The following is a 27000-nucleotide window of genomic DNA, read 5'->3' on the forward strand; positions in this document are numbered from 1 at the left end:
TGTTGTAGGCTACACACTAAAGTGTGATAACTTTTTCTGATAGTTTGTATATGTTTAAAGCTGTTTTAAGAGTATTTTTTACTGTTTTCGCCTTATCTTTTTAAAAAAAAAGAAAAAATTCCTTGTTTCCCGCCTTTCTCAGCTAGTATAGTCCAGTTTTCAGGCTAGTGCTGAATTCAGGGCTGTGATACTGAGTTGCCTATACCTTACTTGGATAGAAGGAAGTTTCTCTGTTCACCTGTGAGAGAGGGGACCTTTGAGCAACCTATCTGTTCCTGGAGGAGTGGTTCCAGCCCAGAAGTTAGTAGTTTATTGGCCATTTTGGGCTAATTTCTATCTCTTTCATTTCCCTACTATAAAAACCGCGTTTGCACGGTTTTGCACACCAGGCAGTGCCGGTTAGCTACGGTTAAATTATTCCCAGCTCCACTAAATCTCCTCTTCAGTTTTTCCTTTGAAACTAGTCTAACTCTCAACCTAAGCACTCAAAAAGCATCTTACAGCCCAGCACTTGCTCAGACCTAATAGCAAGCACTAATATACCCTGACACTGACTGCCCAGCAGGGCAAGGCTCTTTATTCACCCCTCACCAACAAAGCGACTAAGCAGCTCACCCTACTATTCAGGCATGACCAAAGGGCAACTTCAGGTGCACTCTCCAGTCCAGCTGGTGAATCTGGGTATCCTGAGGCAATGTTACAACTGCCTCATGTACACAGACAGCCCTCTCCTCCTACCACAAAACACTAACATATGCGAGAGATGCAATTATACAGACAAACTGGAAGCTAAGCTGTCTCACCCAAGACTGGAACAGACAGTCAAGAGGAGAAGGTTAACACTTGCACCACAACACTAGCTGTACACAGAACTACTAAAAGAGCACTGGCAAAACTACACATAAATACACAAAATTATACCCGGAGGCTCTAAATAAAAACCTGCAAAAGCATCAGAGACCTCCAAAGCAGACACCCAAACAACCTGCACTTCCCGTCACAAACTAGACAACACATAAAACACAAAATCAGTGTGCCGCACAATCACAGCCCTAAAGGTGAAATAACATACCTAACACACTTGTAATAGGTGACTCTAAAGTCAGGCACACTGACGTCCCACTCACTAGGCTGGACAAGCAGAAGGTTACTGTTCGCTGCCTGTTGGGAGCCAGAATCCGCCACATAACACAAGCACTCAGGTCACTCTGGAACAAGTACAAATATGACTCTGTCATTGTTCATGTTGGTGTGAATGACATGAGACGTACCTCCCTGGACTACATGAAAACAGACATGGAAGAACTCTAAGATCATGTAGCCCAGGCTGGTATAACCATGACCCTGAGTAGCATCCTGCCCTCTCCAAGAATGATACCTCAGTATAAAGAAAATATGATAAATTTCAACAATTGGCTAAGCTTCTGGTGTCATTCAAAGGGGATTGAGTGTCTGTCAGCCTGGGACGACATGCTCAACAAGCCTCGTTGCTTCACAAGAGATGGCTTGCACCTGTCACCCCTAGGCTTTCGAATACTGGCCAAGGCTCTTGCTGCCCCTATAGTGCCTTTTTTAGGCAAGGCTCAAAAGTCAAACCCACCTCCGTAAACAGCACAATTAACAAAAAAACTGAGGGTTATGCTACTCAATGCCAGGAGTTTAAATTTCAAAATGCACGCGCTCAAAGCACTCCTCAGTATGGAGAATGTTGATATCTGTGCAGTAACTGAAACCTGGTTCAAGGCTCCAGAGAGCACCCCAGAACTACCAGGCTACAACTCATACCACACATTTTGGCCACAGAACATGGACCGAAACACAAAAGGAGGGGGTGTATCATTATTCATCAAGGATACCTACACCTCCAGGTTAGTGGCGTAGCATGATACCTCTGAGATCATCTATGTTCAACTAGCATCGGGCAAATCTGCAATGCAAATTGTGACCTGCTACAGATCACCCTCCATGACCCAGGACCACCACTCCACCTTTCTGGAGACACTGGAAAACATGAAGGTCCTACCAAACACCCTGATATTGGGTGATTTCAATTACCCTACCATTCACTGGGAAAACTAGTCGAGTACAAATTCCCAGGCCCAGCGCTTCCTGGAATTCATCAACTCAAACACCCTGGATCAGCTGGTAAACTCCCCCATCAGAGGTGAAAACATATTGGACCTGGTTATTACCAACATGGGCGACAGGTGTTACATACCGGAGGTCAACCCGTCACTGGTTAGATCAGACCATAAACTAATCACTCTGGATGTCCACACCCTCCACCAACCCCAACTAAGGAAACCACAGTAAAAAACTTTTCTAAAGCAAACTTCACCTTACTTAAGACAGGGGTGGTAAGATTCACAGCCCCCATGCTAAAGGATAATGCTGCCCAAGATGCAGAAACCTTTACAAATGCACTCTATGAGCACCTACAAGGATGCATGGATTGTGCCATCCCTAGCAAAACCAACACTCACTCCTCTAAGAGAAGGAAACCAAATTGGTGGACCCCTGCAATAAACAGGCTATACAATAGAAGGAGGAAACTAGTTCAGAAAAAAAGCAAATCCCAAGAAGGAAAGACATCCTTGATCAGTATCAGTAAGAAACTGAGGTCCCTCATGAAATCATCCAAGGCTAACTTTGAAAGAAAAATAGCCAAGGATTCAAAAGATAACCACAAAGCCTTCTTTAGCAATGTTAAGAATCTAAGATATGCACTGAACTAGTGCAAAGTAGCACAAAATATACTGAACCTACTGATATTGCCAACATCCTGGCAGATAGATTCAGTGCAAACTTCACCCCCCTCTCACCTCCATAAGGGCCCACAACAATACCGGAAAAGTGTAGTGTCCCAAAAGTCACAGATGCACAGGTGAAAACAGCCCTTTCAAAAGCCAAAAACACATCGTCAATGGGACCAGATGGTGTCCCAGGCTGCATCTTGCACGAATTACAGAATGAACTAACCCCCCACCTAAACACACTGTTCATCTTCAGCCTCTCCACAGGCTACTTGACCATAGAATGGTGCACAGCAACAGTTATTCCTCTCCACAAAGGACGGGCCACAACTGACCCTGGTAACTATCGCCCCATAAGCCTGACTAGCCTGGTCTGCAAGGCTATGGAGCGCATCATCATGGAACTCATTAACAAAGACATTGGGAACCACCAAACACTTGACCTGACCCAGTTCGGCTTTGTTAAGGGCAGATCATGCCTACTAAACCTGGCTGACTTCTTCGAGACAGTCACCAAGGCCATAGATGAGGGAAAGGTGGTTCACACAGCCTACCTTGACCTCGCCAAGGCTTTCAACACCATTCCCCACATGGGTATTACAGAAAAACTCACCAGCCTGAACATAAACCCCTATGTCACGAGATGGTTTGCCAACTGGCTTACAGACAGAACTCACACGGTAAGAATAGCTGACTCCAGGTCCAACTCTAAACCAGTCACAAGTGATGTCCGACAAGGCTTGGTCCTGGGACCCCTACTGTTTGGCATATACTTCTCAGAAGTACAGGCAATCACAGGAGGACTATGGCTAACCAGGTTTGCCGATGACTGCAAACTGGGAGCCATAACTGACTCTCCGGCTGATACAGACATCCTCCAAAAGGGCCTTTCTGAGATGAACACCTGGTGTCAGAGTCATGGCCTCAAGCTAAATGCCAAAAAAATGCATAGTCATCCTGTTTGGGAAAAACAAAACACCCATGAATTACCACATAGGCGGCAGCCCCCTTAATACAGAAGAGGTAATAAGAGATCTGGGGACCCAGGTAGATAGTAATCTCTCCTTTGACAATCATATTGCCAAAGTAGTTAGGAAATCCTTCTATGTGGCCTATCTAATTACTAAAGGGTTCGCATCTAGAAATAAAATGGTTGTAGTGCCCCTCTACTTGTCACTCATTAGACCCATCATAGAGTACAATGCCCCATTTGGGATGTACCTCACAAGACACTTCCAACAGCTGGAAAGACCACAAAAGTACCTCACCAAGAGGATTACTGGTCTCAAACACATGTCCTATGCAGCCCGACTGAAAAAACTCCGCCTGTACTCAGTGGCATATCGCTTACTCAGAGGTGATCTCTGCCTGACTTACAAAGCCATGTCCAGCTCAGAATTGATGGACATGCTCCACCTAAAGAAATCCAAGTCACTGCGAGTCACCCCCTGGGATCACTTCATTGGCTCTGCTTGACAGAGGATCAGTTAATTAATCAATGGGGCACCGAAAGCTGACACACTCTGGCTAGGCTTATAAATACCCTTGGGCAGATAGCCTAGTACCTACCTATGAACCTATATACATGCATACTCATATAGGTATTTACATATGAACATATCTAAATGCATCCTTTGGCAATCATGCAACCCACAAAGAACACCCTTCTTTTTCCACTACATTGTCAGCCTTTGAAAGAGCTATTACCAAGTGTAGGAAGCTGCAATTAGAAAATGTCTATCTTAAAGAAAGTGTTTTGGGAAAACAGATTCCCAAAGGACTCAGACTCTGGAAGTTTCCCAATGGAGTCAAAGCTGGGAGTCCTTTCTATGCTGAACTGCTCAGCATGTTTGATAGACATGGCAGCGAGCTGCTTGAATGCATCATTAAATACAATGTGAAAGAGACTGAATAATATATTACATCAAGACCTATTATTCCCACATCATAGTGGGGAATATAAAGACATTTTCAAAAGAGTTGATCAAGAGATCTTGTCCTTAAGGGCTAGAAAAGAAAAGTTCGAAAGGGAATGGGTTGCGTATGACGAGGGCAGGGCGTACCCAAAACCTCCATCTACCAACCAAATCAGTGAAGATGACGCTACTATCAGGGAAGGAGGTTCTTCCATGACTAGCGATGTCGACTGTGATGATAATGGCTTCCCTTTAGACCAGCATCAGGGGAGCAGGTACAGAAATTGGAGCGGATAAGAAACCAAAGTGCAAAACAGAATAACAGTTCACACAATTCCTGGAGGGAGAATTCGGGTCTGAAATGGCAGCAACAGAGGATCATCAATCATGCACAGTGGCGGAGATGTTGGTGGCTTACGAGAATATAGACCACAGTGGAAATTTTATGGATAGTTTTACACTCGTTCACAATTATACAGTCGACTTTAAATTACTGAATTACAGTGATTACAAGGGTACTGTGGAACATGCTGAGCTGCTTAGCAAAGGGGAATTATTTGTACCTTTGGTGCACTTTAAGATTGACTCTCTTCTTATTGATATGAAATTATTTGTAAGAAGGCTGTATTTGGGAATGATCTTAGATGGTCAAACTGCTTCGCTTGAACAGCAGTACCTTTAACCCCCCCCCCTTTACATTTGCCTTTAATTATTTTTGAGAAGATGGTTGAGTTGGATTTTAGATCTCTTATCAAACACAAAAATAAACATTTTAGTCAGGGCAATTTAAGTCCACAAGAATGCAAATTGTTAATGGAACTGGGCAAGAAAAAAAGGGTAAGGGTTATGAAGCCCGATAAAGGGGGTGGGGTGGTTGTCATGAATAAAGATGACTACCTACACAAAATGATGGGACATTTAAACAACTGTGACTTGTATGAGGAGACTTCCTTAAATTACATTAATTTAGTGTATCAGAGAATTGATTTTTTTCCTGCAGGACATGGTTGATACAGGTGAAATCACCTTGGAGGTTCATAAATTTCTACAAGTCTCACATCCAATGGTGTCTTGTATCTTTGGCATTCCGAAGATTCACAAATCCACCACTGATCTACCTATGCATCCCATAGTGAGCGCTAGTAAGTCCAAGACACACCCCCTTGGGGTATATGTAAACACATTGTTAGAAGATGTTTTAAAACCCTTTGGCCACATTTGCCAAGACTCTTGGAATTTTTTATTAAAATTGAAGGAGGTTGAATTTTCTAAAAATTGTTTATTTTTAACTGTGGATGTCAAGGAACTATTTAATGTGATACCTCACGAATTAGGGCTTGAGTGGTTTCATGAATTTTTATGTGAGCACATAGAATTTAATAATTATACTGTAAATGTTTTAGTTCTTTGTATGGAAATGATTCTAAAATACAATTTCGTGTTTCTAAAAGGGCAGTACTATCATCAAATCAAAGGGGTAGCCATTGGGGCCTCTTGTGCCCACATTTTTGCTAACATTGTTTTATTACAATGGGAAATACAAATTTTGTTCAACCACTTTGAAGTTAAACCCTGGAGGTTGTATCTGCATTTCCTGGATGACATTTTTATCGTTTGGGTTGGGCCTTTGGCAGCCATTGAGGAGTTTATTAAATTCATTAATGCTTCTCCTCCCTTCTTGAGGTTTTCCCATACAGTCCATGATGAGTATATTCACTACTTAGATGTTACCATTTCCAAGGACCATGAAGGTGGGAAGTGGGCTAGTACCATTTATAGAAAACCCACATATAGTAATAGCCTACTCCACTTTGGGAGCAACCACCCTTTACATCAAAAATTGGGAATTATAAAAGGCCAGTTTGTGAGGGCGGGCAGAATGGTGTCCTCCCATTCTCAACTGGTAATTGAATGTGAAGAACTCAAAGATATGCTGCTCAAGAGGAGTTACCTGGAAACTTTGTTTTCCCCCATTTGTGAAGATATTATACGGAAAAGAATGGATGGGGACATTGTGCTACTAATATCTTCTAATTACACCACAGTTCCAGTGGCAAAATGGGGGTTATGTGATTCAAATATGAAAAACCATGTGTTTGTCACTGAGTATTGTAACCAAGCCTCTTTTATCAGGGCTATTTTGTTTAGAAATTGGCTAACGTTTTCCCATTTTAGGGAAATTAAGGACAAACTGGATGAGGGTATTAAAGTGGTGTTTAGGAGGGGCAAGGCTATATAGAATTTTTTAGAACATGCTCTCATACACTGTGAATATGGCCGTAGCAATAAGAGAGTGGGTACATATAAATGTGGCCATTGTAGGTACTGCCCTGATATGTTGGAGGGTGATCACATTACTATAAAAAGGGTGTTTATCAGGTCTAGAGGTTTTTGTAACTGTGATAGCTTTGGGGTTGTATATGCTGCCATCTGCCAATTGTGCCAATGTTTTTTCATTGGCAAAACTAAGAGAAAAAGCAAGGAACGTATATACAAACACAAAAATGATATTAAAATGGGGATGGCAGTAATGCCCTGGCCAAACATCACATGAAGTTCCTTGGTCATTGTTTTTGATTTTTTGTACTTGAACAAGTTTTGCAAGATACCAGGGGGTGGTCCTTGGAATGATAATTTAGAGGAGAGAGAACTGCATTGGCAGCTCAAATTGGATGCTATCAACCACCCTGGTTTAAATGAGGGACTGTCCATAGCCAGTGTACTAAGGCTTGAGTCTTATGTTGTTTAAAACTGGTCCAGTTGTCAATTTGATTAAATGTATTGTTCCTTGATATATGCCGCACTATTTTTGTTTTTTAAATGTAATATAAAATTTAGGTTTTGCTGGGGTTTAGACTACCATGTTTTATGAATTTTGGTGTGAGGATTATGTTTTTACTTATGGATGTAGCTTGTTTCAACATTTATAGCATAATGGTACTTTAAGAAGATCCAATTGAGGTAATTATGTATCATGCGATTCTAGGGAGGGGTCCAAAAGTATGGTGTTGCTTTTAGTGATTTGATTCTGATAAAGTGACTTGTTTACGAAAGCGCTTAATCCTGGTCTGCATTAAATTTATTTATTTCTACATCTGCCTTTGTTTTTTCCTTGGGACTGCTCTGTTGCTTGTGCTTTGGATTTTATATCTACATGCATACTCATATAATTGTATATGTACAGATATACGCATGCTCGGGTTCCTATTGCGTTATCGAATTGCTGAAACTTCGAACCCGAAAACATCGAACACAAATGTTCGAAGTTTCAGCAATTCGAATACAAAAATAAAACAAAGAAAAAAACCCATCTCAATAACTATCGTAAGCAGGGGGCAAGCCCCGCTGCACCCCCACACCCTCCGCTCTTTATATATACCAAATCCAAGATCGAACTACCGTGCAGATTTACTGCACTGTAGTGCGATCTTGGAGTTGGTATATTTAAAGAGCGGGGGGTGTAGTTACATTCTGTCCGTTGTTTTTTTTTTTTTTTTGTGTTTGAAATTATAAAACTTCGAACATACAAGTTCGATCTTGTGGTGTTCAAAGTTTTATAGTTTTGATCACGTAATAGGAACCCACGCATGCTCATATAGGCATATACATACATATATACACATACTCGTATATATGTGCATACACACGCCAGCTCATTTAGGTAGATACATACACATATATTTCTCCCCGGGCCTCCACTGAAAATGGACATATAGCCAGTTGGACTAGCCCGGTCAACAAATGTAAAATAAATAAAATAAAATAAATAAAATATAGGTATATACATGCACATACATGCATACTAATAGAGGTATATACATATATACATATACATGGTATAGTAAATCAAGCAAACAATGAATTTGAGGAAATAGCACATCATAACATAGGCTTATTGCTCTTCAGAAATAACTGGTAAGACTTAACATTTAGAAATTATATTGTCTAGTGTTTTTATCATTATGTCCAGCATCTGTCATCATTATCATTAACAAAGACCTAAAAATTTTCCTATATTTACTTTTAACAAAGCTTAAAAAAGCTAAATTTGTTTGCTTGATTTACTAAGCCACTCGTAATACAAATTCCCACATCCTCATCCCCTCTCACCAAACATTTTTTGAGTCATGCTTCCCATTTCAGGACCACCTAAATACTTACTTTGTACCTTAGTAGGACTGGTCACCCCCTTCATATCTCACTCATTTTTATTTCTCCACAGGCACCACTAGCTAGATCCTGCAGGCCCCCTGAGTTAATTAATTACCTGTAAGGACTCCCTAGCAGGATGTGGTGTTAACCCCCATAAATTAAATTTAACATACTTGTTTTTATCATGCAGAAGATTTACATTACTGGTAATTTTCCCACATGACCTAATTAAATAGGAATCAAACTTTCACTAAGCGGACCATTTTTACCCTACTCCCCACACACTATACAATTGTTCAAGCATGGATTAAGATTGCTAAGACATACTTACAGCTGAACCTTGTTCCACCCAACCCCACCCCATGCATTGGCAATAGATCCGGCTCACCACCAACCATCAACCCCCTAACCCCTTCTACACCCTGGGTAATCTTTTTCAAGTTTCAGTTTTTGGTAATATTTAATACTTTTAATTACAACCACGGTCCAGTATGATTTTACTGCTTATATCTGGATTAAAGACCAGCAAGATCCCATCATTCAGCATTTTACCGAGCTAGGATCTTGAATGGAATGCTTTAACAGGTCACAATGCTCACAATGTTCCAGGGGTCCATAGTGTAAGGACTAGGGACATACATGTAGTATCCATCTGGACCGGGCCTCTGGGTTGCAACACTCTGGTGTCCCCTAGTACTGGTTACAATCTTTCAAAAAAACAAAGTGGTTACTTTGAAACATGGCCAGAACTGAGTAAGCCCTTTAAAAGGCTTTGCAATTAGCCATGCTCAGATTTGAAGTGGTTTTGTTTAGGGCAGAGTCTCAGTATTTCAGTGTCCCCTTATTTATTTTTGAGCACAGAAGTCACACTGCTGTCAACATACAGGAAGTACCAGCCCCCCTACCCTTAGACTTTTCTACTTAAGACTGCTAAGACTGCCATGACTCCCTATCTTCCCATCCTTTCTTTCCTGTGCCAACCAATTCAAACATTACACGCTTTCTAATTATGTCCCTCTACACACGTTGAATCCGGTCATATCCTCTTCTATAACAACTCAAAGTTAAATATAATCTGAACACTCCCAAGCCATCTGCACTTTACAGATAAATTAAGCCATAGAAAATGCACTACAGTAAAATTTTAAAGGATGGTCCATGCTCACATCCCAACATACCCCATATCCTTACTGCTAATCTACACTAACACCCAAAGCAGACCCATGACTTCCAGTCCCTCTTCCACACATGGAACATTATGATTCCACACCAGTTGTTTTCCAAAAAAGGATACAGGACTCATGGGCTTTGATTGTTTCTCATCAGGCTCAAAACTATTAATGTCAAAAACTTACAACCCAAATCTGAAGGCAAGCAGAGCACACATGCAGGTGGTTACTTGAATGACCCTGACCCAGTGCTATGGACATGGATGTGATGTCTCTTTTTTCACTCTGGGACAATTGTTCATCTCTCTCCATCTGTAGTCTTGTCATAACTATGCAAATCTTGGTTAGAATTTTAATTTTTTAGTTCCTTTTCACTATTTGAATTGTTGTAGAGAATAAAACAGAGCAGTTTGTCTACAGGACCTTGAAACCTCAGCACATGCACCCCCATCCCCCATAATATCTTCAAATTCCTTCCATTAAAGGTTAAAAAGAAGTTATGCACTCACCATAATGTTCCATCTGTGTTGTCCATTTTCATTCTTCTTCAACCATTGAGTTTGGATCTGAATGTCAGATCCAGCTCGGCCATTACTATAATTTGTGGCCAACTGAAATTCTTTAGCTCCTCCCTACCCAGAATCCACCAATCCCTAATATACCTCAGATCTTGTTTGGTAGGTAACGTAAGTAACAAATATTAGAATAATGTTCCTGACAAAGGAAACCAATATCCGGAGCTCCATACAAGACATTATGGTGTCTATAACATCTTGTTCTTCCAGAAGTCCATGATGACAAAGGTTGGGGTTGGCGGGTAGGGAGCTGAGAAAGAATGAAAATGGACAACACAGATGGAACATTATGGTGAGTACATAACTTCTTTTATGATGTTATCAAGTTTCATTCATTTCTCAACCACTGATACAGAGTCCTCAGCTACCCGAAATCCTGGGTGGACTCTAAGGAAGGATGTTTCTGAGCACAGTTGAACCAAAAGCTGCTCTTCCCCTCAAGACCAGATCCAATTTATAATGAGTAATAATAGTATGAGGATTTGCCCAAGTAGCAGCTGATCAAATGTCATTCGTGGAATGGTCAGATAAAAATATTAATGAGGTTGCCATAGATCTAGTAGAGTGGGTGCTTAAAGATTTTGATAATGAAATCTCCAATTTATTACAAACAAAGGATATACAGTTAGTAATCCATCTTGCCAATATTACCTTTGTAACAGATCTCCCTAGTTTGTTGTCTGCAAGTTATATAAATAACTGATCAGACTTTCTAATCTCTTTTGTTCTGTGTAAGTAAAAATGCAATTGTCTATGAAGATCCAGCAAGTGTAACATATATTCACCTTTGTTTTCAAATTTTGGAAAGAAAATGGGCAAGTTAATAGACTGATTAAGATTGAATTCTGACACCACCTTAGGAAGAAAAAAAGGGTTGGTTCTTAATGTCACCCTGTCATTATGGAAAATCAGGTAAGGACGTTTGCAGGATAATGTTTGAAGTTCTGAAATTCTTCTGGCAGAGGTAATAGCTACCAGAAATATTGTTTTCCAGGTCAGAAATTTAAGATCACATTTTTCTGCTGGTTTAAAGGGGGAATGGACTAAGGCCTGTATTAGAAGATTTAAGTACAGTGGAAGACTAGGATCTTTAAGTAAAATAGTACCTCTTAGGAAGGTCTTGAATGTCATAGTACAGGCTAGGGAAATAATGTCAACTCCTATATGAAAGTTAGAGATTGTTGCCGATTCAACTTAAATGGTAGAGGAGCTTGGTCCTTCATTGAAACATTCTGCCAAAATCTCTAGGACACTTTGTGTAGGAGCTGAAAAGGGATTGATATGTTTTTCATGCACTCAACAAACAAATGTCTTCCATTTACTTTTATAAATTTTCCTAAGAGAAGCTTTATGGGAAGACAAATGTATATAACATACAGGAGGCAAGAGCAGAGGTTGTCTGGCTATTATTGGAAGTGGAGACACCATGCTGTTAGCCTGAGGTCTGAGATATCTGGATGAATCATGCCTGTTGTATGAGACAGGAGTTTTGGAGTTGGATCCAGAATCCAAGGTGAGTAAAGAAGATAAGGCCAAAGGAATGGGAACCAAACCTCTCGAGGCCAGTAAGGTGTAATGAGGATGACTGCTCTTCAACCTTGCAGCTTTCTGTAGAAACTTGTGAATCAAAACAGTTGGTGAATAAGCATAGAGAAGACTGGAGGGCCATTCGTGGAGTAGGGTGCCCCTCAGTGATTTCCCCAGTGGAAGGATTAGGACAAAAAAGCTGCTGCGCTTGCTGTTTAAGGGAGACACAAAAAGATTGCAGGAAGGCTGGCCTCAATGATGGAAAATCACTTCTGTCACTTTTATGTTGAGAGACCACTTGTGAGGTAGTAGAATGGACATGCTCAGTTTGTCTGCTATCACGTTGGACTTCCCTGGAATGTGCATTGCTATCAGAAAGCGGTTGGATGAGATTGCCCATTGCCACACTGTCAGCGCTTCTCAACACAAGGGGTAAGATTTAGTTCCTCCTTGTTTGTTGATGTACCAAACCACTGACATATTGTCTGTTTGAATCACAATCGTCCCCAGAGATAGAGCACCCTGAAAAGCTTACAATGTTAAATGCACTGCTCTCATCTCTAGGACATTTGTATGCAAATTGGCCTCTTGGACTGTTTTCCCCAGGAAATGCCCCCCACCCAGTCTGGGATGCATCTGTCGTCACTATGGCCTTGGGTTGAGAGAGAATGAACAGATGGCCCTGTAGAACTTGACCTGACCTTATCCACCCCCAAAGCTATTTTTTGTATGCTTGTGTATGATCCTTATTTGAACTGACATCTGCTGGTAAAGAATCGACCATTGAGATGCTAACATCCACTGAAAAATTCTCATATGAAATCTTGCCAGGAGGACTAGAATTATGGCTGCTGCCATTGACCCCAAGGCTTGAAGAATCAATCAGGCTGAAAATGTGGTTCTTTGAGTAACTTTCATGACCTGGAAACTCAATGTCTGTACTCTGCTTAGAGGAAGTGAAGCTGTTGCAGATACTGTATTGAAAATTGCCCCTATGAACTTCACTGTTTGAGATGGATGCAACTGAGATTTGTTGTAATTTTTTGTGATTCCTAGAAGGGAGCAAGGCTGGAGTACTTGTTCTCTTGCTATTATGAGTAGATGCCTGGTCAGGGCAGAGATGAGCCAGTCATCTAAATACAGAAAAACTTAGAGTCCCTGTAGTCTCAGATGAGCTGCTACCACTGCCATGCATTTGGTAAATAACCTGGGGGCTGTGGTGAGACCAAATGGCAGGGCTCTGAACTGGTGATGACTGGCTCCAAGCCAGAAGTGTAAGAACCTTCTGGAACCTGTTCATTTTTATGTGATAGTACACATCTTGAAGGTCTATCGAGCTCAACCAATCACCTTTGCCTAGAAAAGTCAGGATGGACTGAACAATGACCATCCAAAACTTTGAGTGTGGAACTGACTTCTTCAGTTTGCTGAGATCCAGAATTGGTCTCCAGTCCCATTTTCTTTGGCAGTAAAAAGAATCTTGAGTAAGTTCTAGATTCTCTCTGGTTTGTTGGGACCTCTTGGATGACTCCTTTTTCTAGCAGTGTTTCTATTTCTAGTGCTGCTGAATTTCTCTGGAAATAATCCTCTGCACCCATGTATCTTTTGTTATATCTAACCAGGCTGTCTGCTGGAGGGATAAATGACCCTTGATCGCCTCCAGAGGGGGACAATTGGGCCTCCTTTCAGCAGCGCTGGTAGGGCCTGTCAGAGAAAGTCTCTCTACAGCCCTAGTTTTGTGGGCCACCTCTGCCGCATGGGTGGTGTCTTCCAACAGCATTCTCCCACTCTGCCTCTGGGGAAACCATCTCCATATGGATCTTGGAAAGGACCATGAGACTTTTTGAACCACATTTTCCATCTCCTTTGTTGGTTCCTACAGAAGGTCCCTTGAGGGGTTGAAAAATGTACTCCTGCAGCAAAGAGAGCCTTTCTATCTTTATCACACCAGGAGAGTGTGTCCGTCACTTTGGTGCAAAAATAAGAAAGATCTGTTGAAGGGAGCATTTATGAAAGAAGACTTGAAAAGCTCTGCAAAATCACTCAAGCGCATCCAGGCATGCCTCAATACTGAGCTTTTTGAACTCTCATTTGAGGTACCCTCAGCCGCATGAGAGATAAGCCTCATGGATGAATTTGAAATGGACAACTGCGAGGCTTCTGAAGCTTGAGTCTCTGCAGTATTGGTCCTTGAAAGAGTATTTGACTGTTCTTTTATCAAATCTCTTTGCAACCTACTGAAATGTGTCATACAGGTCAACAGCAAAAGTCACTGAAGTGTAGACATGGCTCCTAAATCTGTCCACAGTCCTAGACTCTCTGTTAGGGGGGTGGACAGTGGAACTTTGTTCCACAAGTTCCTTCTTCATGGCCACTGCCATGACCATGGCATCTGCTGGTACTCCCTTGCTATAGATTTCCCTTTCTGTCGATGGTACCAGAATTCGGTCTGGTCTCTTGGGGATTTGTTAACCTGCATCAGGTTCCTTCCATGCCTGCTGAGAGATCAAGTCAATGAGCTCATCAGTGGGTGGAGTTATTCAGAAGGTAGACAGGCCAGATCCAAATGCCTCCAGGAAGACCGATTCCTCCAGGGAAAGATTTTTGGAAGGCCAACCAACCCTTTGTTTGAGGATCACTAGAATGCCTCCAAATGAGACATCTTTTGGTGGTGATCTAGATGATCTCTCCCCTTTGGACTCTAAGTGCCTCCTTTTTCATTTTCTCTTCAGGGGGTACTTCCTCGACAGGATGTTCTGGGGAAATATCGGAAGCAATGGTAATACCCTGCTGTCCCTGTAGAGTTGAATGTTGAAGCTGAAGGAGCAGAGACAGATGAAATATCGAAGGAAGAACCAAGGGGTAGAGGACACTCTCTCCACTACCTCAAAGGCTCACCACCCCAGGGAGAAGGAAACCAATGGAGCAGAGAAGCCATGCTTTCACTCCATTGGCTCTGTCTGCCCTGAAGGCAATCCACCCAATGCAAAATTGGGAGCTGAGCTGTCCACAGTTTGAGGCTCCAAGGGGCAGAGATGGGTCCAAAAATTTTGGAGTCAACTCCAACACCTCAGATCTGAACAGGACACTTTGACTTCGACAGCCACTCCACTCTAAACTCATCAGAGCTGGGGCACTCAGAAAAACCCTCTGATCTGTGGACATGACTATCCTCTGATCTGATCCAGATTGTCTTGGCAAACTAGGATTCAAGGACTTGAATTAGAGAAGGAACTGATACTGGAGAGGTAGAGCTGGCCAAGACTTCCTGACCCAAAGGAGCAGGAGCTGGGAGAAACTAGTGCAGTGCAGTATCTGCACTGTGAGAAACTTCCTCATCATTCTATCCATGTTGGCTTTCGTGAGACTCCTGGAAGAACAAGATAAAGCAATTGATGGAGATTTGAAACGTCATCTCTCTAGGAATAGAGAAGGGTCCCTAGACTGCATTAGGCCTAAGGAGGGAAAGTATCAGGTCCAAGAAAGTGATTTGGGATCCAACATACTCAGATTTGAGGAAGCTTTAGTGGATCTTGTCAATGTCTTTGAACTAGAAGGTTTCAGATCCAACTTGGACTTTTTTAGTGGCAGCTCTGTTGAATACAGACTCTAAGATCTTGACTTCTCTTGGGACTTTTTTGTAGTCTCCTTTGAAGTTATCCTGGGGGGAATTAACCCCAAATATGGCTTCGAAAAAGGTAGTAGGCAGCAACTTATTTTTATGGTCCGCTATTGCTTGTGGATTAAAGCTGTTGCAAATACAGTCTGCATCAAGATGTTCTGGGCCTAAGCAATAGACACAAAGATCATAAGCATCCAAACAAGGTAGCTTATGGCCTTACTTCCTACACTTTTTAAAACCTTTTTCAAACATTTTCACACAAACCAAGAGAGAAGGAAAAACATTTTTTTTGAATGGGTAAGGAGGAAAGAAAAAAAGAAAAATTACCAACAATGGTACAAGAGAATACATCAAAGGTGTAAGAGGGAAAATTACAGACAAAATTTTAATATTTTAAGAAATGAGAAAGAAAAAAATACCAACAATGGTAATGGACAAATCAACCAAGTTTACAAAGGAATAAAAAAGTAGAAAAGGAAGAAAAAGCTGTTGGAATAACACTTATCTTTAAATTTGCTCAAGAACAAAGCCGACCAAGTCTATACATGAAAGCAGCAAATGAGATCCGAGATATGTTAGGGGTTGGTGCTTTATGAGTAGGAAGAAGCTCGAGAGTTTTAGCTGGCCATGAGCTATAGTAACAACCGAGTTGGATCCAAGGTTTGGATCTGAACCCAATGGTTGACGAATGACTTGAAAATTTACAACATAACATCATCCATTAGCAAAGACCTTGGTTAAAAAGAAACAAAACTCCACACATGATCCTAGTAACCCATAGTCACTACTCCCACAGACCAGCTATCCTTCTAATAATTATCTCAAATTAGATTCAAAATGCCGAATTACCTGGTTACATTTTCTAATGTTGACAAATCTGATCCATTTTAATGTTTTAAAATGACAAACCATAAGATGTGAAATTGAACATTGTTGAATAATTTTAAAATCCGCTGTTTAATAATTATCCCACCTTAATGTTACTAAAATTTCAAAATCCTTGGCACCAAAACAACTCTGCTCCACACTAATGACATCAATCTTTTTTAATGAGATCAAGACACACTCCCAGTGGGCATATAACATGATTATAACAACTGTAAACTCCAAAAACGGTAATGCTGTAAACATTGAGCACCTGAAGCAATGCTCATCTACCTTAAATAAATAGACATAAGAACCTGAAGAATTAAAGTCTGAGTTTACTAAGTCGTCTTCTTTTTCATAGCACAAAACTATACAGCACAGATTGCTACCAGACAGACAGGAAGGCAAACCAGAGTTTGCTACCACACAAACAGGAAGGCAAATCACAGTATCTATGTAAGGATTACCGTAGCCTGGTTGATCAGGCTCACTTCAGACTTGCCTCTCCAAAAGTCTGATTGTTCTATTGGTAATTTAATTTTATCCTGTCATAGCTCTAAAGGACCAGTCAGGAAATCCTGATAACTCAGTATCCCCAAATCCAGGAATGCCCTTTTTATTGTTTACTCATACAGGTATACACGTGCACAGAGGTTCCCAAATTGTGAGTTGTGACCCATTGGTTGGTTGTAAGCTAATATTGGGTGGATCACATAAAGTTTCTAACAACAAATGAGTGTATACTGAGGTTCAGTGTATTCTGTCTAAACTTGTTCACCTTTCCCATTATACATCTAAGTGCAAGAAATCTGGACCAGGCCAAAACATAGTGGGGGGCAATGTCCCAAAATAATTTAAAAGATTTTAAATAGTGCTCTTATAAACTTAGAAATTAGCTATAGTAATAGGTTTTGCAATATTGTGCATTTCTGACAGCTATGAAGTCTGAATTTCAAATGCATCTTTTTTTTTGCAACTTCGATCACCAATGATTTACCGGAAAATACACATTTTATGATAAACTGACCAAATGCATGAGGTAAAAGTACGGAGATTCTGGAAAAATCTGGACAGTTTGTTTCCCCTTACAAGATCAAATGACAACCTGTCTACATATTGCAAACCAGTTTCAATTAAAAAAAATCACAAATGTTCTGAACAAACCTATAAAGGATACACAAGGCATTCTGACAAGAGACCATGAACAAACTTTTCCATAAACTAAAGAACAATAAAATGGTACTTCCTTACACTGCAGCGACCAGGAAGTGATGCCAGACCATGTGGCTGGGGAGTGGGTATAAGTAAATTATGCCCACGTAGGATGCAATGAAGAGCAACTCACATTACAAACCAGGAAGCACAATACTGCTGTCACTCAGTCACATGATGGGAAGGATGCCTTCCTAACATTTTCTGACTTACAGTGGATCATTTTTTAGTTTTAAACACTAGATACTGATGTTATGCTGACAATTGTAATAAGTATAAATCTGACAAAAAACTCCTGAAGGAAGGCTGCAGTTACAAAACATAACAATTCACATATCTCCCTGTTCATAAATGGCTTATTTCTAACCGCTATTGATAAAACGTCTGGTATTTTAAGAAACACATTTTTAAACAAAACATCCTTGTTTCACTTCACACCTGCATTGCTAAATGAAGCTTATCTTGTCAAGGGAACAAAACAGACAACCTCGCAAGACTACTTTTCAGTCATTACATTTAAAAGCTGCTGATACTTCTGTAAACTAAGCTAAAGGCAAATACACAATATATTTGGGAATGACTCCAAAACATAGAAGCATACTATCGAGTAGCCTTCAACAAACTTCTAAAACCCCTTCCCTAGTATACAAGAAAAGTAACCTAAGCATTAGTCTAATGTGCTGTACTACTACTAGAAAATTGCTAAACTGACAAGTACTTTCTCCAATTGTCCAGGCTACCAACTGCATTTACAGTACATATTACACCTTGTGTAGGCACTTGGTGGGACAGTGTTACTTGTTATTGGCTTTTTCTTTGGTCAGTCTATATTCAGTGTGGGAGGGGTTGTGTCAGACTGCAGTTGCATTAGTTTGCCACAACCTGAGCTGCCAAGTGCTCCAGATTATGCAGAACGTGCCACATTTAAGACACAGAACTCACAAAGTTCCACTGTTCCGCAGTAAGAGTGTTGGTTCCACTTTGCACATTCTGATTGGCTCATATACCACGAAAATAGCTAATCAGAATGTGCAAAGCTGAACCAACACTCTTAACGTGGAACAGCTCCGAGCAATACATCACAGAGGAACAAAAACCGTCACCCAATGCAGCCTCTTCTCCAGTTGTTTCATTCCAGACAGTTTGCGTGGAATACCAATCAGCATGCTGATGTTTCCTGCGTAAGATAGCTGCAGGAAGTCGCAGTCAAGCTCATGGTCTGCAGCTGCAAGAAAGTTACCTTTGGTCTGCATTATTGGAACTTTAACTTTCTGCTTGTCATTCAGGCGGAAAACTTCGAACGAGTGTCTGGGCAACTGATCTTAGGGAAAGTTGTGAGAATCTTTTAGCTAATGACTTAGAAGTGATTTTTCATTGTTCCTTATGTACATTTCAAAAGAAAGTTCCCTTCAGAATCTCAAACTACTGAAATCCCGAATTTCAGCAGCCTGAGACCAGAAAGGTGAAAATGCAGAATACCGAAACACCAGAAGCATGAAATTCAAAATTCCGAAGTTCAGAGATTTTGAATTAGTGGTTCTGGTGTTGCAGTGTGCGAGTGTGTGGATGGAGATGTAGGTAAGTGTTTGTGTTTTACGGGTTTTGTGTAGGGCCTTTAGTGTGTGTCTGTGTGTTTTGTTAGTGTGATGTGTGTGTGCGAGGGGAATGTAGCTTGTGTGGTGGTGTTTTTGTGTAGTGCGACCTCGGAGTTAGTATATTTAAGTAGGGGGGGTGTGGGGGCACAGCCCCCCACACGGGGGGTGCAGGGGGGCTTGCTCCCCTTCTTGTATGTAGGGTAGGTGGTTGTGTATGTGTAGGGATGTGCATGTTTGTGTTTGTGTCTGCAGTATGTTTAGTGTAGAAGTTGCGATTTTAAATTTCGCGCTTCTGGGGTTTCGAGTTTATGGATTTTTGGCTTCATGGTCTCGAGATACTGAAATTCAGTTTTCAGCATTTCGAGATTATGAAGTGAATCTATCTATATATATATATATATATATATATATACACACACACACACACACACACACACACACACGCGCACACACACAAAATATACATTACAAGTGAGTAGTGTGTTTCAAAAAATTACTGTTTTCAAAAGTGGGTCTCGGCCCACAAAACTTTTGGAACCACTGCACGTACATATACATGCATACTCATATACAGTAGGTATATGCACGTATATATATATATATATATATATATATATATATGTATATATATATATATATATATATATATATATATATATATATATATATATATATATATATATATATATATATATATATATATATATATATATATGTATATATATATATATATATATATATATATATATATATATATATCCAAACTCAAATAGGTATGCATGTACATATGTACACATCATCATACATATATACACTTACATATACATGCATAAAGGTATACAAGTACAAATATACACATACTCATATAGGTACTGTATCTACATACATATATATATATATATATATATATATATATATAGACATATACACATGCATACATATGTCCTAATGGACAGGCGAAAAGTCAGCAAGCAAAGGAGAGTAGTAGTGCTGAAACTGAATTCGTCCTCAAGTCTTGTGGACCCTGTTTTTCACAAAATCTCACCAAGGTGACACTGATATACAGACTTATTTAAATAGTATATATTATGGACAGAAGTAAGTCAAAAACAAAAGACCCAGGATAAAAGTGGACTATTGAGGATAGAGAAATTAGAGGAAAGAAAAATACTTCTCAGGAAAAACTATCAGAAACTTCAAATAAAAATTTGCGTTCATTAATAAAACAGAAACTTTGATCTGTTATAAAAAAAGAAGCATCTGAGGAAGTGTGAAAATATAAACAACAAAACCTAGAGATATTTGAAAAATATAAAAAAGAAATATGGGCATGGTAAAGAAACAGATTTGATATGGTGCAGTATTTATGCAAAAGAGAAAGGCAAGTTAACTAATATAAAGAAGGAAGTCTCAAAGATATTCCAAGAGAAATAGAGGCAAAGGCATCCAGATATGAAAAATTTCACAATAAAAAAATTAATATCACAAAGATGTAATGTGGAAAAGAAGATTACTAAAGCAGAAGCTAAAGAAATAGAAGTTGAAGTTATGGAGTGCCTGTGAAGTGAAGGATTTAATGTAGAAGGTCTAACACAGACTACATCACAGCATGATGGAGTAAGTCCCCAGAAAAAGGAAAAGCAAGAAGATCAGGAGATGTGAAGAAGAAGTAAGGACAGGGGAAAGGAAAAGAGATTTAATATGGTATAATATTTATGCAAAGAAGAAAGCAAAACTAACCAATGAAAAAAGAGCAGCACCAAAGATATATGGAGAAAAATACAGGCAAAGGAATCCGGATATGGAAAACTTTACAATACAAAAAAATAAGACTAAGAGAAAAAGTAGAAAAAAAGATTAGTAATGGAAAAGTCAAAGAAATAGAAATTGAGGTTATGGAGCAGCTGCAAAGAAAAGGGTTCAGTGTAAAAAATCAAATGCAGAAAGCACCACACCAGGGTACAGCAATGGATATCCAAATTAAGAGGAAACCAGTGAAAGAGGAAGCAATTGGTCAAGTGACATATCAAGATATTTTGGAGCCTTCCACAGGAAACCAGTATAAACGTTCACTTGAAGCTAGACAGCAAGGAAAGGAACAGGAAACTGTGGAAACTCTGATGCAGTCAGTGTTGAGGAGTGATAGGCCAGTGAGTTCCCATATGACAGAGCAACAGATGACACAGGATGAAATTGAAGAGAATGTGCCACAGGGAGATGCTATAGAACTTCCTTATAGAATGCCTACAGGAAACGTAAAACAAGGGATGTGCCCTCAGTTTGGAAGAAAATGATCTGAGAGAAGAGTTGCTTGATTTAATGGACATGGATAAATATATTATGATCAATGAGAGAAATAGACTGCAGAAGGTCCGTAAAACCCAAAAAGTAAGAAGTTTGATAAAACAAATGAATGCAGTAATTAGGACTGTCCATAGAGATCCATGTAACAGACGTTAAGAGGATATATTATTGTGCTACTAAATTAATAACTGATACAGTTCTACCACAAGATCACAGGGTAGTGAGGGAAAGGAAGGGGAAAAATCGAATACCATCATGGAAGTATTGAATAGAGAAAACTATAAAGCAATTAAAACAAGAAGTGTCACTGCTAGAAGATTATAGAAGAGGGAATAGATAAAAATACTAAGTTATATAGATGCGATTAAAGCAATGCGCAATATTGGAACAGACCAGGATCTATCATGCACTATCGCAAATAACAAACTAAAAATTTCAGCATAGGTGAAAAAAACTTAGAAGATACACAGAAATATAAGGGAAAAGTACAAAATAAGCAATCTACTGATGATCCAAAAAAAGTTTTATAGAGAATTGGGAAATAAGGTAAAAGGAATTGAGAGACCACCAAAAAAAGAGGAAGTAGATACATTTTGGAGAAGTATCTATGAAGATCCTGTGGAACATAACAAAGATGCTAAATGGATAAAAGAAGTGAAAGAAGAATAAGTTTAAAAGAACAGGATATGAAATGGGATGAAGTAACAGCCAGTGAGACTGAAACAAAGTTAAGAAAAGCCTCAAACTGGAAAACTCCAGGCCCAGATGCTGTACCTAACTTTTGGTTAAAAGTATTAACATCTTTGCACAAGGATTTAGCCATGAGTGAGAACTATTTATATGCGCACCCCGAACAGACACCACACTGGCTAACAGGCAAAACAATGCTCTTGAGTGAACCTGCAAGCTACCCTAAAAATGATAGATCAATAACTTGCCTTCTGATGATGTATAAACTATACATGGGAACTGACACCGACAGAGTTTATAGTCATTTAGAAGAAAACTTAATTATGGCAGTAGAACAAAAGGGCAATAAAAGAAAGTCATATGGAACAAAGGCTCATTTGTTTTTAAATAAAGTTATAGTGGAGATATGTAAAAAGGGGAAGAATCTACGTATGGCATGGGTTGACTACAAAAAAGCATCTGATAGTATCCCACATTCATGGATAAAAGAGTGCTTAAAAGTGTATAAGATACACCCTACACTGATTGACTACATTACAGTAACCATGAAACAATGGCAGACCACTTTGCAATTAAGCCATGATAAAGGACACATTATTATCCCAAGGATAAAAAAAATTAAAATAGGGATATTCCAGGGTGACTCTCTGTCACCGCTGATATTCTGACTTGCCATTAATCCATTAAGCTGTTTACTTAACAGCTTGGACCAGTGCTACAATTTGGCTCCTAGAAAACCACAAAGTCTATTTCTCTTTGTTGAGGATTTAAAACTGTATAGCTCATCAGATGAGGAACTGAAAGCACAGCTGCAGGTTTTCAAAACTTTTTCAGATGATATTAGAATGTCATTTCGTCTTGATAAATGTGCAAAAGCAACCTTTAAAGCAGGAAAACTGCAGCACTAGGAAAACATCAGTTTGGCACAAGAATATGATATAAAAGAACTCAAGCAAGTAGGAAGTGTATAAATACTTGGGAACTGATGAAGGATCAGCAATAAAACATGAACAAATGCGAATAAAACTCAGTAAGGAATACTTTAGAAGACTTAAATTAATCCCGAGAACAGCACTGACATCTAGGAACAAGATCCAAGCTATAACTCAATTTGCTCTTCCTGTCCTAATTTACAGTTTTGGAGTGATTGACTGGCCCCAAAAAGTGTTGAATAGATTACATACTAAAACAAGAAGGATGCTTTATGTTCACCAAATGATTTATAAAAATCAGTGTATACCAAGATTATATATTCCCTGTTCCGAAGGATGGATGGGCCTCCTTGAAATTGATTACATGTATACATCTGCAGTCTTGGAACTCCTAACATATCTACTGACCTCACAAGATCCAATGTAGTGAAAGTTTTGAAACATGAGGAGAATAAATCTAAGATGACTTCTCTGATTACTTTAGCAGAAACATATCAACATCAAACAGGAATGGAAATCAAACCAGAAGTAGATAAAAACCAGGCAGCAACTGAATGTGCCAGAAAGCAAAAGAAAGAATATAAGGTGAAGGACCAGATGAGAAGACAAGAAATGTGGAAAAAAACATAAATATAGTTGCAAGTATAGAAAACTTCTGGAAGAGCCTCATGTTGATCAAGAACGAATGTAGGTATGGTTAAGTGGAGGCAAATTCAAACCAAGAAATAAAAGGTTAATATTGGTAGCCCAAGATAGTGGGCTATGTACACGTTGGTTTACAAAGTCCATTGAACATGTGGGAGAAACAGACAAATGTAGGTTTTGTAAAACCGAATTGGAAACAGTTGCACACCTTGTTGCTGGTTGTGACACACTAATGGTAGAAGGACTGCATACAGAAAGGCATAATAATGTGGCGAGACTGTTGCACTGGGGACTATGCAAACATTATGGTATCAAAGTGGCTAAAAAACACTGGAAACATGAGTCACAAAGCATCATAGAAAATGATGAAGTTTATATCACATGGGATCACCCATTACCAACAGTTCAAAAGATAGATATGTTACCAATCCATGTAACCCCGTATGAATTGCAGAAGGAGTCATTACTGGGCACATTGCGGGTGCTGCAAAGAGCACTTTTGGCTGACATCAAAGACTGAAACAGAACTAATTTCATGAACTTTAATCATACTTTTACTTAGGAATGGGGTCCATTCCCATAATGGTATTAGAAACCCAAAAGATTTGGAGAAATTAGAAAAAAGTGAGAAAACATAGCTATATATGTGCATTTACATGACATATACGCATACTCATATAGCTATGCATGTACATAGATATGCATACCTTATATAGGTACATCTATATATATATATATATATATATATATATATATATATATATATACATATACATATATCTATATATTTATCTACATATATATATATATATATATATATATATATATATGTATATATATATATATATATATATATGTATGGGTCTACTTTAGAACAATGAAACCTCACAACACCGAAGACCAAAACACAGAGACCAAAACAACAAAACCCCACAACACCAAAAAACACGTAAGTATAACACACACAAAAAACACACAAAAAACATACACAAATACATACACAACTGCCCCAAACTACCAACCACACCACCCTACACTACAAATAGGCAGGAGGGGCAAGCCCCCCTGCACTCCCCACGCCCCATTACTTTAATATTCTAACTCTGAGATCGCACAGACACACAAGGCAAACTCACACACTACAATCCTTCACACACACACACACACACACACACACACACACACACACACACGCACACACGCACACACACACACACACACACACACACACACACACACACACACACACACACACACACACACCACAGTCACAACACACACAGCACTACCCCTCACAAATACACTTACACATGCATACACACCCACAGCGAAACACCAAAAGCGCTAAATCAAACTCCAGTAACATCGGGATTTTGAATTTTGTGCTTTTCAGTGTTCTGCAATTTCAGTGTTTTGGTCTCCTTCAAAACACTGTCGATGTTCTGTTTTTTCGGTGTTTTGAAGGAGACATATATATATATATATATATATATATATATATATATATATATATATATATATATATATATATATATGGATATGGATACTCATATACATACACATCATCATAAACCCTGTTTTGTCATGTCATCTTTTGCCAACTCTCTCTATTCAGTGCCACTCTCTTACCTTCTTTGAAACTCATGCCTAATTGTCACAGGTGTTCACTCACACAATTCATCCACCTGTTTGTTAGAAGCCCTCATTTCCTCTTACCTTCTTTCTGCCTGTCTAAATCTTCTTCACCAGACTATGTTCTGCTTTTCTTCACACGTGCTCGAACCATCATAATCTGTTCTCTTTTACCTTCTCTGTAGTTGGAACTACTTTGGCTTTTGCCCATATGTCCTCATTTCTTCATCTGTCCTACAGTGTGCATCCTACCACCAATCTCAGGCACTTCATCTCCATCACCTCTGCTTTCTTCAACTGCTCTGCCTGTACTGCCAGGTTTCTGTACCATACAGCAGTATTGGTCACACCACTGTTTTTTCCACCTTACGTTTTGGCTTCTTTGGCATTCTTCTGTTATATACTACACCTGACACTCTGTGCCAGTTGGCAGCTTCCTCTCTAATTCTGGAACTGACCTCCTCATTCACACCTCCCTTCTCCTCAGCCATCCCTCCCAGATACTTGAATCTGTTAACCTATTCCACTATTTTCCCTTCTATTTCAATTCTCAGCTTCTTCTTATTTCCCCATTTGCTGCCGTCATTACTGTCTTATCTTTACTCAGTTTCATCCCATGTGCCTTCAATTTTGCAATTCATTCCCCCTATGTGTGGCTGCCTTTTCTGAAGTTCTTGCTCAGAGTCTGCAGGTAGTGCCACATCATCTGCATAGAGCAACATTGCTGATCTGTCACCTCCTACCTGTTTACTAATTTAGTCCATCACCAGTGTGAACAGCAGTGGACTCAGAGCTGAACCCTGGTGCACAACCACTCTCACTGGGAACCCCTGTGTGAGACCAAACAGTGTTTGTGCTTGAATCATTATGTCCTTCTACAGGCTAGCACTAATTCTATCAATGTTTTGAGGACTGCCCAAATCAGCTTTCTTGGAACCTTGTCATATGCTTTCTCCAAGTCTAGGAATGCCCAGTCGGACTCTTTCCTCGTTGCTGGCTTCTTCTCATCGATCTGTCTTCCTGTAAACATTGAATCGATTGTGCTGCAACCTGATCTGAATCTGAACTGCTCATCACCCATCATACTTTCTTCTGCTCTACGTGTTCATTTATCAGTCATCCTCTCCAGAACTTTCATGCAATGTGACAGGAGTTTAATACCTCTGTACTGCCCACACCTGTGAATGCCCCCTTTGTTTTTGTACACTGGCACTAATATGCTTATTCTCCATTCATCTGTGATATGCCTTTCTCTCCACACTATGAGTACACTCAGGAGCCACGTATCTCATCCAGCATCTTCATCATATCTGCTCTGACCTCATCTGAGCCTGCTGCTTTCTCTGACTTCATTTTCTTTAGTGCTGTTCTTACTTATTCTATGGTGGGCTCCTCCTCTGCTCATCGTA

The sequence above is a fragment of the Protopterus annectens genome, chromosome 7.part0, assembly GCF_019279795.1.
Source record: "Protopterus annectens isolate FY-2018-M chromosome 7.part0, PAN1.0, whole genome shotgun sequence".
NCBI classification, from domain to species: Eukaryota; Metazoa; Chordata; order Ceratodontiformes; family Protopteridae; genus Protopterus; species Protopterus annectens.